Genomic DNA, 15003 nt, shown 5'->3' with positions numbered 1-15003 from the left:
AGCCTTTGACTTTGAAATTACCAAATACATAAAAGCATAAAGTGACTGAATTCGGTTTGTTTACCCTACACCATAAAGGGATCTTTGTATATAAAAAATACTGTAGTAGTATTAACCACGTGGTCGCGACTGATTCTTGTACGATAATCTAAATAAACTAAAGCCAGACAGATATTAGGGTTGCCAAAATATCTTTTTGCAGAGAAAACTTATGTTGTAAATTGCAAAGAATAGTACTTTTTATGAGGATAAAATCTTATGAATTCGCGTCACCGACACGTTTATATTACAAAATGTTAATACAACTGTACTACTATTCAAAGTAATAAGTTTTTACTTCGATATTATCAATGACTAATTACTTTTTCATTTTCTCTTAACAGATTCGCGGCGGCCGCGGCTCAGCGAACACAATCAGTCGTTAAAAGTTGAAGACGGACGAATCACGAATGTGCAGAAGTTTTCTTGACATATATTTACTTCAATTGGTGAAAAAAATGGATATCACCAAGTAGTTTATGGAAGTTACACATTAGCAAATTGCTCAAATCGGAGATGGGACATCTTGAAGATACTGGCAATGACATGCCCAAGAACCGAACAGTTGGCCAGCGTGGTGGATGATGGTCTGAACTCTGAACCTTCACTAGTTGTAAATTACTAGTTGTTAATTGTAATAAAAGAGAAGCAGTTTTTAATGTTTTGAAAATAAAGATTTAATAAATTATTGCCTTTTATTTACCTTTACACTAGAGACAAAAATAGGACTGCGTAATTGGAAAATTTAAGATGCATGCAGTTTTTATTAGTCATAAGCTTAGAAGAATAGTAGGTATTAGGGATGCGTATATTCCATATTCGGCATCTTTTTCACTATTCGTATTCGGCCGAATTATTCGGTTTAGGTGCCGAATATATTCGGTATGAGTATTTCTACTTTCTTATATAACTAAATAAATAACTTCAAATTATGGCTATAGAACTAAATAAATAACTTCATATTATGAATGATTTATGTCATACTATACACAAGTCAAAGAAATCCTATGAAGAATGTGTTGAACCTAAGGTATTAGACCGGGAGATACTGACACAAAATTTCGAGTCATTTGTAACAGGATGGCGGTTCTACAGGGTTCTTAGTACGCAATGACAAAAAGAAAAATGATGGTGTGAACGCTGGTACCGGCGGCTTAGTCGCGTGGGCGTTAGTCGAACTCATCGGAAAATAGCGAAAGTCAAACGATTTGTAACAGTATGGCACTTATTTTTCCTGTAAGTTTGAGGATCAACGAATATAAATACAAAATTTCAAAGATCTAGGTGTTGGAAATCTTCACTTATATAAATTAATAATAAATTTATTTTTCAAGTATGACAGCACTTTGTCCCCCTACTAGAAGTATGGCAAATATAATAATGGTCACATTTTATCAAATACTCTCCAAAAAGCCAAATGCAATACTGGTACAAAAAGATAGGCGAAATAAAAAAAATTTGCAGATTTTCGGCGGTATGGCGACCATTTGGAATCGTCCGAAAAGTATGGCGATTTTCGTAAATGGCTGCACGACGATGGTTACCTGTGCAAAAGTTAGCTTGGTACAAATGGTTGAATAATTGTTTTTTTTAAATCAACACATTCGCGTCGGTATGGCGGGCTGTAAGTCATACCGGAAAAGTATGGCATGACACTACCGCCTACTTCTTTTTTATGGGCTATCGGTAAATTCTAAAATTTTTGTGTTACAAATCGTTTGACTTTCGCTATTTTTCCGACGAGTTCGACTAACGCCCACGCGACTAACCCACCGGTACCAGCGTTCACACCATCATTTTTCTTTTTGTCATTGCGTACTAAGACCCCTGTAGAACCGCCATCCTGTTACAAATGACTCGAAATTTTGTGTCAGTATCTCCCGGTCTATATATATAAAATAAAACAATCATTACTGTGAAAACATATTTTGTAAACGAACTTAATAACGTTCCCAAATATATTTCCTTGTGTTTTATTTTACACGAATGTTTACATTATCATTTGGAAATTATAAAGACTTATTTAACGCATTTTACACGCGATTTTTTCAATATCTCTCCTGACCTCTTAACAGCAAGTACCTATGTATAATATAATCATCATTTAAAATACGTTAAAAGCATTTACTTTCCAAAAACATAATTTAAACAATCCAGTTAAATAATGTAAATCGTTGTTAATCTAGGAAAAACCACGGTTCGTAGCCCTAACCCAGGTCGTCGACCAGACCAGGACAATATTTTCTAAATTAACAGCTGATAACCGTTATCACCAAATGCGAGTGATAGCATTTTTATCAATAATCCACTAGTGCGTTGCTCTATGCGCAATGTCAAATTTATTTACTCTCTATTGCAAATGTTTTGACATATAGGTAGGTACTTCTCATTTTTTACTACTAAAGGAACTTAAGCCTGAAAACAAAACAAAGGTTATTTATATAATTTCAAACAGATTAACACACAGTGATACTTGATTTTCAATAACTGTATATTATAAAATGTACTTATTGTGTAAAAGCGCCAATATTGACCTGCATAAGCCATAAGCTTGCTTATCCATACTAATATTATAAATGCGAAAGTAACTCTGTCTGTCTGTCTGTTACTCAATCACGCCTAAACTACTGAACCAATTTGCATGAAATTTGGTATGGATATATGTATTTTGATACCCGAGAAAGGACATACTAGGCTACCTTTTATTGCGAAATATGTACCACGGGCGAAGCCGGGGTGGACCACTAGTATTACATATAAAAATCTATACTAATATTATAAAGCTGAAGTGTTTGTAAAATAATTATTTCGGTGTTAGATAGCTCATTTATCGAGGGAGCCAATAGGTACATAATTATATCATTACGCTACTTGACCAACAGGAGCGTATCCATGCGGGTGAAACCGCGAAGCGCAGCTAGTGTTAGTATGTGTAGGTACATAAGAATGAATAAATAAATAAATATATATACAATCTGACATACACAACAGTAGCCCATAACCCAAACAACTATAAAGAATTAGCTGACCAAGCAAAGTTCTGTCAGGACTCCATCTGCTGGTTTATAAGTTGTATCATTGTATGCTTTAGGATTCCCATCTAATACAATAGCTATCTTTACACAAAAAAAAACATAAAAATAGGTCCAGCCGTTACCGAGGAACGTAAATATACAAACACGACACGAGATTTTTATAAATTTAGTAGAATAGTTTTTCCGCAAAATATATTTCTGCTATATCGATGCAAAAGTATCCATAAAAAAACAAATATAAACATATTGCCCTACATATTATAAACTTTAGATTACGAAAGAAATAAAAATTGAATACTATAAATAAAGTATACATAATATTATGTAGAATGTATCATTTTTGGTTAAATTTTAGTTAACTGTTAGACCGGGAGATACTGACACAAAATTTCGAGTCATTTGTAACAGGATGGCGGTTCTACAGGGGTCTTAGTACGCAATGACAAAAAGAAAAACGATTGCGTGAACGCTGGTACCGGCGGCTTAGTCGCGTGGGCGTTAGTCGAACTCGTCGGAAAATAGCGAAAGTCAAACGATTTGTAACAGTATGGCACTTATTTTTCCTGTAAGTTTGAGGATCAACAAATATAAATACAAAATTTCAAAGATCTATGTGTTGGAAATCTTCACTTATATAAATTAATAATAAATTAAGTTTTCAAGTATGACAGCACTTTTTCCCCCTACTAGAAGTATGGCAAATATAATAATGGTCACATTTTATCAAATACTCTCCAAAAATCCAAATGCAATACTGGTACAAAAAGTTTGGCAAAATAAATTTTTTTTGCAGATTTTCGGCGGTATGGCGACCATTTGGAATCGTCCGAAAAGTATGGCATGGCGATTTTCGTAAATGGCTGCACGACGATAGTTACCTGTGCAAAAGTTAGCCTGGTACAAATGGTTGAATGATTGTTTTATTTAAATCAACACATTCGCGTCGGTATGGCGGGCTGTAAGTCACACCGGAAAAGTATGGCATGACACTACCGCCTACTACTTTTTTATGGGCTATCGGCAAATTCTAAAATTTTTGTGTTACAAATCGTTTGACTTTCGCTATTTTTCCGACGAGTTCGACAAACGCCCACGCGACTTAGCCACCGGTACCAGCGTTCACACCATCATTTTTCTTTTTGTCATTGCGTACTAAGACCCCTGTAGAACCGCCATCCTTGTTACAAATGACTCGAAATTTTGTGTCAGTATCTCCCGGTCTATGTGTCAAAACCCAAAATTGTGATTTCATTTCCTTATTATGTACCAAGAATTCGTATACAGATCATTAATTGTATTTACCGCCAAATGAATTAATTTTCTTAATCAATTTCCTTATTTTCGGCTGTAACTGCCAAATTCTTGTAATCCCACGAAATTAAGACAAATATTTTGATGTGTTTGAAGGTGACCAATAATTTAAAATTTGCGGGATTTGATAAAATTTTATTTTATTTTATATATATACATATTTGTAAGTAAAAAGTGTTCAGCATGGACGTATAAAAAAAGACGGACGCCGTATTACGAACAAACAACGTGAAGCCACCATAGTAAGCTAGCGATCGTGTAAAGACAATAAACACGCACACACTCTCACCATAGTAAGCTAGTCGGCCGCCATTACGTCGTGAACTACCGACTGATTAACTGCGTCACTGTTTTACAAAAAATATTTAAAATGCCGTCTTGCGTGGTTAAATGGTGTCGCAACAGTACAATTTTAAATAACAAAACACAAGGGATTACATTCCACAGGGCAGCAAGTTATTTCTTTTACGTTTTAATGACAAAATTATTACGGCAAAATTTATAGAAAAAAATACAGCCGCCATTGTCATCAGGACAGCTGTTGCCATGGCAACATGGCACACACACATGGATGTTTCGCCGCCATAACTAGGCTTCACTCAATGTTTAGGCGATATACCGTCCGTCTTTTTTTATACGTCCATGGTGTTCAGAAACTTCTAAAATAACTTTTCACTGTCATATTGTTTCTCTACATGTGGTAGATAAGTATCATATGTTTTATAAAGAAACTTACAAAAAATGTAAGTAGATAATTTATTGAATTAAAACAATGTTTTAAGAAATCTCAAGAAATTCTTCTTTGAAGTGCAGTATAACCCACAACGGTGCACAGAAATAAGTATTCAAAACTACTGTGTCTATGAAATAATTAAACATTTTCATTGAAATTAAAAGTAGTTGCATGCACACATTATATAAGTATGACTACAAAGTCGCGAGTTACAATTAGGTTTCTCTAATTTTGTACATAATAATATATGTACATTTATTATGTCTTAAAGATCATAGAATATAAACTTGTTGTACGGATATGCGTGAAATGTCAATACATAGGTGAGTACTTTAAAATGCCATTGATGGTAATGAAATAATGTATGAATATTCATACCTACGGAACTATAATACATATGCATATGCATTAGTATATACTATTTATGAACAAATAAAAACAGAATTAGATAATAATACATTTTCTAAAAGGTGTTTTTAATTTTTAATGACTTTTATTTTCAAAGAAAAAAAAAGTATTATTATAGGTTCTAAATTGTATCATCTGATTTTAATATTAATTTCATACCTCCATCCTTCACCTTTATAAAAATATCCCACTTATCCTATATTCACAGAACGTGTGGTCACCGATATGTTTCCTTTGTGTCATTCACAAATGAATCACAATGTTTGCGTGGGCTTGTTACGCAAGGATAGATAATATTATAGCAATTGGGACTGTTTCAGTAGATCATAGAAGTGTTGTCACCTATTTCCTCGTCAAATATGTATGTTATTGACATTAAAATTATATCGTTTCTTATCCACTGTTCGGTGGTCTATAGGTACTAATATTATAAAGCTGAAGAGTTTGTTTGTTTGTTTGTACTGGTCCGATTTGAAAAATTCTTCCGGTATCAATAGCCCATTCATCGAGGAAGGCTATAGGCTATAAATATTGATATATTCACGCTAAGACGTAAGTTACGTTAAAATATTATGTTATGAGGATTCAAAAGTGCTTCTAGAAGAAGTCTAATTGAATAAATAAATGTTTGAGATTGTGTTCAATCGATATTCTTACAATCTACATAAAGTAATGACTGACTGAAGACTGACTTTTGTTCGAAGCTTTCCTCCATAGCATAGGCGAGTACGTAGTGAAGTATTTTTGGAAATTATCTCCTGTAGGGAGAAAAGTAAAGGGAAAGTTTTTATGAAACTTCTTCAGTTTTTACACGCGATTAGTCACAGTCATGCGTACATTAAAAGAAGATTACGTTCAAAAGAATATGTCTTTCATTTTGACATACATATTTATATAATTACAAGTACTTAAATTAGCGTCGTGTTATTAAAACTGTATCTCCATTGACCGAATTAAGCGTAAAACCTAAAAATACACACAATCAGTCAATTCATACCTACATATATAAAGAACTTTAAGGCATTGAAACCAGTTCAAATAATTATGACACTTTACCACCTGCGTCAACGGATCATTGTACCGAAATGAAAAGAGACAGATGCACTTGATAAACATTAAGCCGTGTGTGAGAGCGGGACGGACATATCGTACCATGACCTTTCTCAATTTGTGCAGAATTGGCAGGTCAGTGACACGAAATTGTTGATAAGATAAGGAATTTCGGGTGAACAGCGGTTGTCTTACGGTTGTTATTTGGGCGAAGTACTTATACGTTATAACTCTAAATTGTATAACGTTTCTTAATTATGAATATGTAGGTACTTACTGAACTAATGTTTGAAGTCAAAACTTGGTCTTCTAGTATTTTGATGAGACACTGTCAAAATTGCATCATATAAATGGTTTGCAATTGCTCTTAAATACATTTTAATATGCCCAAATTAAGTTTATCCTCTTCATTAATTGTATTAACAAACACCAATGTCTATACGACTTCATTTGTCCCTCCGTTTAGCATATTCAAATTGCGTATCGTTAAATTCCAGACGGTCGAAAAAAGGAAAATCGTATTCCAATTTCGAATAACAGCGAAAGTAAAAGCTGACGCACACATGCACAACGTACACACAAGCCTGACCTTTCCCAACTTAAATGGACGTCGCCCGAATACACGGGGTCAATGACACCGCACCGAGGCCGAATGCATTTGGCAGGACGAAGCGAAAAAAAAAAAGCAAATTACTTTCGCTGAATGAAAATGAAGCCGAAATTCGCACGGTTCCAATTTTAAATTCGGATGCCGCGCCATTTGAATTTGGAATGAGATGTTTGAATGACAGCTGTCAGGACGAATCGATTGCTTTTTTTTCTTACAAGTTTGCATAGTGCAAGGCGCACCGTTGCGTTACGTAAAGAAATGCTTTTTATTTTTTTTGTATGTCGAGCGTAGATATTGATATGATTTCATTCGTAAAATGGAAATGAAAATAAAATAATAATTTAAGATTTTTTGATATTATAATGAATCAGTTTCAGTTTTATCATTCTTGTATTTATACTGGAATGAACAAATACATATTTCGTCAAACAGGAAAACCACAACGCCTTGAAATAAAAAGGAATCATCATAAATTTTGGCAATTGTTTTCCTTATTGTGTGAAATATTAATTTTTTGTACAGAGTTCATTTTATGTAAATTAGGTACCCTTTTCATATTAACATTAGGTAACATTAGGTGTAATTTTGTAAATTTTTTTGCTTATATACATTTATTTACGAAATCTTTTGGTACTTTATATTTTGCAAAGTTCGTAGATATAGATAAAAAATCAGAATTAAATGAAAATTAAGAGTTTTCGAATTACTGAAACGCAAATGATTCTAGCCAGTTAGCAACAGATGTTGCCTAGGCAGGTCACTCTCAATTTCATATGACTGAGTTTCTATCTAGGAATACTTGATGCAGAGACTGGGAAAATAACCTATTTTAAATGTTTAACTTTAAATTATATTTGTGGGATAATGTAATATGCAATTATTTACTTCTGTTGTAGTTAATTACATATTATATTTGAGCTTATTATATTCATTTAAATAGGTATAGGATATGTCGGTCAGATTGTGTTAATGTATAAAATATTATAAAAACTATGCATGCAATTACATGATGGATTGTAATTTTGTAAACTGTATCAAAATAAGTGTCTAGGCATTAAATATGCCCCAAATTAATTGTCTAAAATAAGCTAAATTGATTAATTAGGGCCGATTCATGAAAATGTCATACGGTATTCATTTAACTAACCTAGATATTTTGAATGCATTGCAATTTTTCTGTTAACTTTACTTTAATAATAGACAAAGAAATAACGTTATATTTTATAATTTTTTGAAGATCGTTATTAAAGGGTGTTCTGTGAATACCTTTGAGACATTAAACGTAGTTGTAACAAAGTTCGATATTAGTGCAACTTCCTACTTGTAATGCCGATATAAAATTACGTTCAAACATCGCATCGGCCAGTTTATTGACGCCGCATCCGTCTGAACTTGAGTTAAGCCTCTGTGAATGTCATCTAGTCTCAGTACAAATGCGGTTCTGTGCACGTATGCACGGTCTATGCAACGCGCATTGCGTAACACACGCAAATATACACATTCTTTCCAATAATTACCGAACGCACCTCGAAAATTCAAATTTGACATTGACGTTTTCGAAAAACAAATTCCCGCGCTCCGCCCGCGGGAAAGAGACGGACATAGCTCCCCGCGACCGCTATTTGGGTGACGTCGGCCGGTGCATAGCGAAATAAAATAATGAAAAGTTGCATTCAGTAATTTCGTTGTGTTTACGCGCGTTGCTAGTTCGTTCAGTTGGACATTGCCTTTTTTCTCGCGGTCGCAGCGCCATCTACGCGCTCCATATTCCATAGTACACATGGTTGTTATTAATGGATCTGTCAAAACAACCTCGACGACCGATAGTGTGAAAATGTGAGGTGGGAAAATTTTTTGGCGCGGTGAAACTGTGTCTGCCTGCCCGCGGAAAATTGATGTAGCGGTGTTTTTTACTAAACTTAACCTACGACAATCTTCAGTTGCGCGCGAGCGGCCCCGCACGCGCCTCGCGCTCATCAAACAGTAAACACTAAAACATACGAAAATACGAATGGACCCCGCCCCGGAGCCGAAACTTACCGAATTCAAACAGCAAACTTTATACAAACTTTTGAATTTACCTCGCCAATCGCGACCTACGTTCGATGACCTCAAACGCAAACTATTTTTTTAATTGCTCAATTTTGTGATCTAGACCTTAGACATAGTGCCTTACGTACAAACTCATTGTGATGTCATAGTGCAAAATAGATATAAACTAGTTAAGTGTTAGTGAACTATATTTTTGGAGAGATAACGTTTTGTGTCCGAGTGCATATGGACTACAGCATAGACTCTATAAGGTAAGTTGTCCGTCGTGTTTCAAATGCGACGCGATTTAATTACAGTTATAGGTAATTTATGCTACTGGAACGCCAATCTTAATCTATGAACTTGATTGCATTGGCGTGAAGTTGCCGCGAGTTGATCGCATTCCTAGTTCGCGCGTGCAAAATGCAATATACGTCGCTAACTTCTTTATGATCGGTGGCTTTACACGCGATTATCGCCCTTATAATGCATCGTTTTTATTATTTTTATGTGGAAACTTGAGTGAACATGTCATTTTCGGGTTGACGAACTACTAGTGATATTTTTGTAACGTTATGTTTTAGCTTCTACTCGAGTTTAGTAAGGCGATAATGGTGTATTTTCATTCAAGTTTTGTAGGTTTCTGATATGATTTAATAGTTTTGCTTATTGTTTTCGTCACGGAAATTTATTCAGATATTTGATAGTTATGCTGGTGTAATGTGGAGGTATTGAATTGTTTTGAATATTACGATTTGCTCATTTGAAAGTTCGATGGCGTTTGTTTTTTAATTTTTTATATTGTGTACTAGCGGTCCGCCCCGGCTTCGCCCGTGGTACATATTTACGTTTTCTCTACATAAAAACCATCCTCGTACTTCAAGGAATATAATAAAAAAAAGAATTATCGAAATCGGTTCAGCCGTTCTCGAGTTATGCGCTTACCAACACATTTTGCGATTCATTTTTATATATAAGATAAGAAGATAAGATGTAAGGAAGGTATTGAGAGGATTATTAAATCTGTTATAATCCACGAATGAAAAGCTTCCTTAGATATGCTTCAATAATCTGCACACACATAAAATCTATCGACACCTCAGTGTTGTGTCTATATCTGTCAAGTCATTTAAGATAGACAGCAGCGTAGGTAACTTGTAGTAAATAAATTCTAAACACAATAATAAACTTAATTTTCCTATTAGCTGCAATCAACAATACCTATACCTATCTATCTATTTGACTTCATATTATTTATGTCATTGACTGAAATACCTAAGTACAAGTAAGTACTAGGTATATTATGTAGGTAGGTACCTACTAACATAACTATAAGAAAATAAATAATAGAAACGTTTTCTAAACATTTTTCTGTCTGTCTGTACAACATGATCTCTGAAACGGCTGAACCGATTCTGATGAAACTTTCACGACATGATAGATGAGGTCGTATGACAACATACTCACGTTATTAGGTACTTATTAGCTATAGTAAAGTAACAAATATGCGTCATACATTTAAATAAACAATTCGGGTTGTCATTCATAGATAAAAATGTGTGTCGGGGCGTCCCCTCATAACAAATATGCTAATTGTTAACTAGCTTTCCGCCCGCGGCTTCGCTTGCGTGCACTTCTTAGGTATATAGGGAATCACTCCCTTCGAGTTTGGTTTTTTGTCAATATGTAGTAAAAATATTGAGGTACCTACAGGTACCTACTATTAAATTCAAACATTTGTTTTGTAATTTTGTTTAGTTTTTTAACTGCTAAATTTTCTAAACGGAGTTTTTGGTTGTACAGGTGGATTTTTATTGTATGTATTTATTTTTATGAAATTAAACACGATAACTTGGTTTATAATTTATATACAGAGGAATATTAATTACTTATATGTATACGTATTTAACAAAATTGAATGCCATTGCATGCATGTATTGGCCAATATGCCTTTTTTGCAATTTTCATATATGTATTGGTGTACCTACCTAAATTACAAAAAGTACAATCACTCAACAATCAAAATACATACAAATGTAGTCATTCAATGAACGCGCTAGTCATTCAATCAAATCGCAGATTCAACTAGATGACGGCGACACTACATAACCTTTAAACCCCGATATAAAACCGTCACCAAAAACCAGAGACAATATCGATTAAACAGTGCACATTAAAAATGAATTTCCTAAATAGAACGACCCTACATTAAAGCAACAAATGTACATAAAGCATAGTGCACATTCCTTGTTAGTATCGATCGCTGGCCGAATAGCAGGGTTTAAAAATTTAAAAAATCGGTCAAGTGCGAGTCAGACTTGTGACACTAAGGGTTCCGTAGAATAAGCTAGACGACAGAGTATAACTTTGGTTACACATCCGTTTTATGACCGTGCCAACCGTTGTTTACTCACGACTTTTTATTACAGAAATATAGTATCATCTCTGTAAACTTCTAATACTGTTTGTACGCATTACGGTTCATGAGATACATACAGCCTTGTGACAGGACGCACAGACATACTGACAACGAAGTCTTAGGAATAGGAAAAAGGGTCAAATTTATAAATGAGAATTTTTTAAAGAATAGAACATTCGATCACGTTACAGGATTCGAACCTACATCTTTCGCCTGATAAAAGGGTCCTGTTTAACCCTTTCGGTAGGGAACCCTAAAAGTTAGGCTATTTTAGTCTATATTCGGCAGCCCGTAGCATGACAGGTGGCGATTAGAGCTAATTGCTTCGGTTTTCAATTTACTGCTTTTTGTCATTCTAATGTTTTTGCCGCATATAACGATCGGTGGAAATGTTTGCTATTGTTTTAGTTTTTTGTCGTATTCAGTAATATCTATTATAATTTATAATTGATGTGGTTAAGTATTTAATTCTACCCGTGAGTTCGTGGGATGTCGAAGATATTATAAGGATAGAAAAGTCTTATATTTACATAATAGTATCGCTCCGCGGTTTCACCCGCGTGGCTCCGCTTCTGTTGGTCTTAGCGTGATCATATATAGCTTATAGCCTTCCTCGATAAATGGGCTATTTAACACCGAAATAATTTTTCTTGAGATAAGCGCGTTCAAACAAACAAAAAAACTCTTCAGCTTTATAATATTAGTTAGTATTATACTTAGATTTTTTTATGACACTCTGTAATCTGTTTAAAGTCAGCCAAAATGACTCTAAAGGAGTCGGTTGTATGTATGTATACAAATATACAAGCATACAAATATACTGTGACGAAGCTGATAAAGCGGGTTAAAAAGAATCGTTATTCCTACCTAGTCCAAGAAAATTCTCAAAACGTAACCTGCCAAAAATCTATTATATTACATATCTACTGTATGTAAATTTCAAAACATTACAACCATGTTATGGTCACACATGTAGGTATATTATATCATAGATAATATAATACTATACTTATATCATGTCTATGGTGTTCGTTTAGGCTTAACACTGACAGCGCGCCAATGCACCGGCGCCATTTTTAATTCGTTTATTTAATCACATGTGCTTAGGTTACAGGCTGGTGACAATGCCCTCAAATTTAATTTACAAGCGCTTCACGTTTACATTTGAAGTTACGTGGTATAGGAATGTAATCCAACGGGGTATTTTTGAAGTGAAACTTCTTTATCGGGGTTGGAAAAAAATTTAGTGTACCATTTTTTCGTTACGCATGCCATTTTTCCGTTACGCGCCATCTTGTTTTTATCCCTACCACGCGTGATTGACGTATTTCTGTAAAGTTGCATATAGTAAATTATTTTTTGAAAAATAAGGTCATAAAGAAGTTTCACTTCTTACGTGTGTACCTACTAGTACTAGTGTACACGCACACATTTTTTGTAGGTATTTATAATCTTTACTTATTTGAATACTAGCGGCTTTGATTGGGTAAACTCGGGATAGAAAATAGTCTAACTATTACCTTATACCTATACTGAATAAAGATATAACCTTCGGTTAGCGCAAACCGACATTTTGACGACATGACGTGATCATAGCCTGAAGCATAAAAACATCACTGCAGTACAATACATAATATTTGGGCTGAATAATATGATAATGATGACAGAAAATGCTGTACATAATATATTTATTTAGTTACTCCTCTATTTGAAGTACCTAGTACCTAAGTCCCATTAGTACTGTTGTGACAAGGTGACGAATTTTAGTGTAAGCTGAACTGAACAGTAATATTTGAAAATTATTAATCCTAAAGACTTTGGACCGCCTCCTTGGTACAGTGATTGACGCGAAAGCGTAGCACCGAGGGGTCCTAGGTTCGATTCCCGGTGGAGACGAAGAAAAAAAAATGTCTCGGTCGGGTAGGACACAGAAGGCTGATCACCTACTTGTCCCTAAAAGAAAATCGATTAGTGAAACAGATGTATACTGCATCTGCCCCTTACCCCACTAGGGGACATGGGGCTTCACTTGTACCTATAACAAAAATAACCTTACCTAGTTACACTATACGCATTTAAATTTATAATTAGTATTTTGCATTATTTAAGAACTTACATTAATTAACGACTGATTAAAAATCGAGGCACGATTTTGAATGACTCGTGTAAACAAATGACTAATAGTTTATATCTAGGTTGTAGGTATCCTAGTTGTGACTAAGGTTAGAATAGACTAAGAGCTAGGTACATTTTGGTACCTAATACTGGATATTTTATTGAAGTGAAACTTCTTTATCGGGGTTGGACAAAAATTTAGTGTAACATTTTTGCGTTACGCCGTACGCGTGACATTTTTGCGTTACGCCGTACGCGTGACATTTTTGCGTTACGCCATACTCGTGACATTTTTAAGGTCATAAAGAAGTTTCACTTCTTACGTGTGTACTCTAACTCTAGTACACGCATACATTTTTTTTTGTTTGTGTGTTAGTGGTAGGTAACGCAGAGTGGAAGTGGTTGTAGTATGATAATCGTTGCAATTAAATGGAAAATGGATTTCTTTTTGCCCACGCAGTTTTTAAGGCTATACCTATTATGAAATTTATATATTATAAGACATTTAAGACTAGCTGTCCGTCCGCAGCTTCGCCTGCGTTTCCAAGGAAAAACCCGCATGGTTCAGCATCCCGTTCCCGTGGGATTTCCGGGATAAAACCTATCCTATGTGTTAATCCAAGTTACCCTCTATATGTGTGCTAAATTTCATTCCAATCTGTTCAGTAGTATTTGCGTGAAAGAGTAACAAAAACACACATACACATCCTTACAAACTTTCGCATTTATAATATTAGTAGGATGTATGTTTGTCTGTATTTCTATTAAAACATACAAAATATCAAATGTGTTATAGGAAAATGTTCACCTAATGTTAGTGTTGGTTAGTCTATATACAACAGGAAGGCTTAAGCTATCGAATTAAAAATAATCATCAATATGAGTTCTTCCTGCAGTTGAAATTTCTGAGCTAAAAACAGAAAAAATAAAACCGGCCAAGTGCGAGTCGGGCTCGCGCACAAAGGGTTCCGTAGCAGCAAATATAATAAATTACAGTTAAATCAACCTATCTCAAAAACTATAAGAGATACTTTGATCAAACCAAAAATCGTTGAAAGAGTTAATTAGCATGCATCACCTCTATTTTTTTTAGAATTTTATACCCCGTAGTTATAAAAATAGAGGGGGGGGGACATACTTTTTACGACTTTGAGAGCTGATATCTCAAAAACCGTTCACTTTAAGAAAAATGTTTTTTAGAAAACTTTATATCATTTTAAAAGACCTTTCCATTGATACCCCACACGGGTAT

The 15003-nt window shown here is 34.5% G+C and overlaps 2 protein-coding genes across 2 annotated transcripts in view; one reads left to right on the top strand and one right to left on the bottom strand.

Moving 5' to 3' along the window:
* LOC149898356 (uncharacterized) overlaps window positions 1-15003 on the bottom strand; it is a 313253-nt gene that overhangs the window by 57149 nt on the left and 241101 nt on the right. The window lies entirely within an intron of this gene.
* The window catches only part of Eip93F (Ecdysone-induced protein 93F), a 213458-nt gene continuing 207235 nt past the window's right edge, over window positions 8781-15003 (top strand). The window contains exon 1 of the mRNA XM_090115284.1: window positions 8781-9489. The gene's annotated coding sequence lies outside the window, so the exon portion shown is untranslated. The remainder of the gene's footprint in view (window positions 9490-15003) is intronic.

Source organism: Colias eurytheme, chromosome 23 (assembly GCF_061535395.1).
Source record: "Colias eurytheme isolate Ceu_HAF_F1 chromosome 23, ilColEury1 Martin Lab GWU primary, whole genome shotgun sequence".
Lineage (NCBI taxonomy): Eukaryota > Metazoa > Arthropoda > Insecta > Lepidoptera > Pieridae > Colias > Colias eurytheme.
Note: the sequence above shows the minus strand (reverse complement) of the source record. Positions and strands in the feature narration are given on the sequence as shown.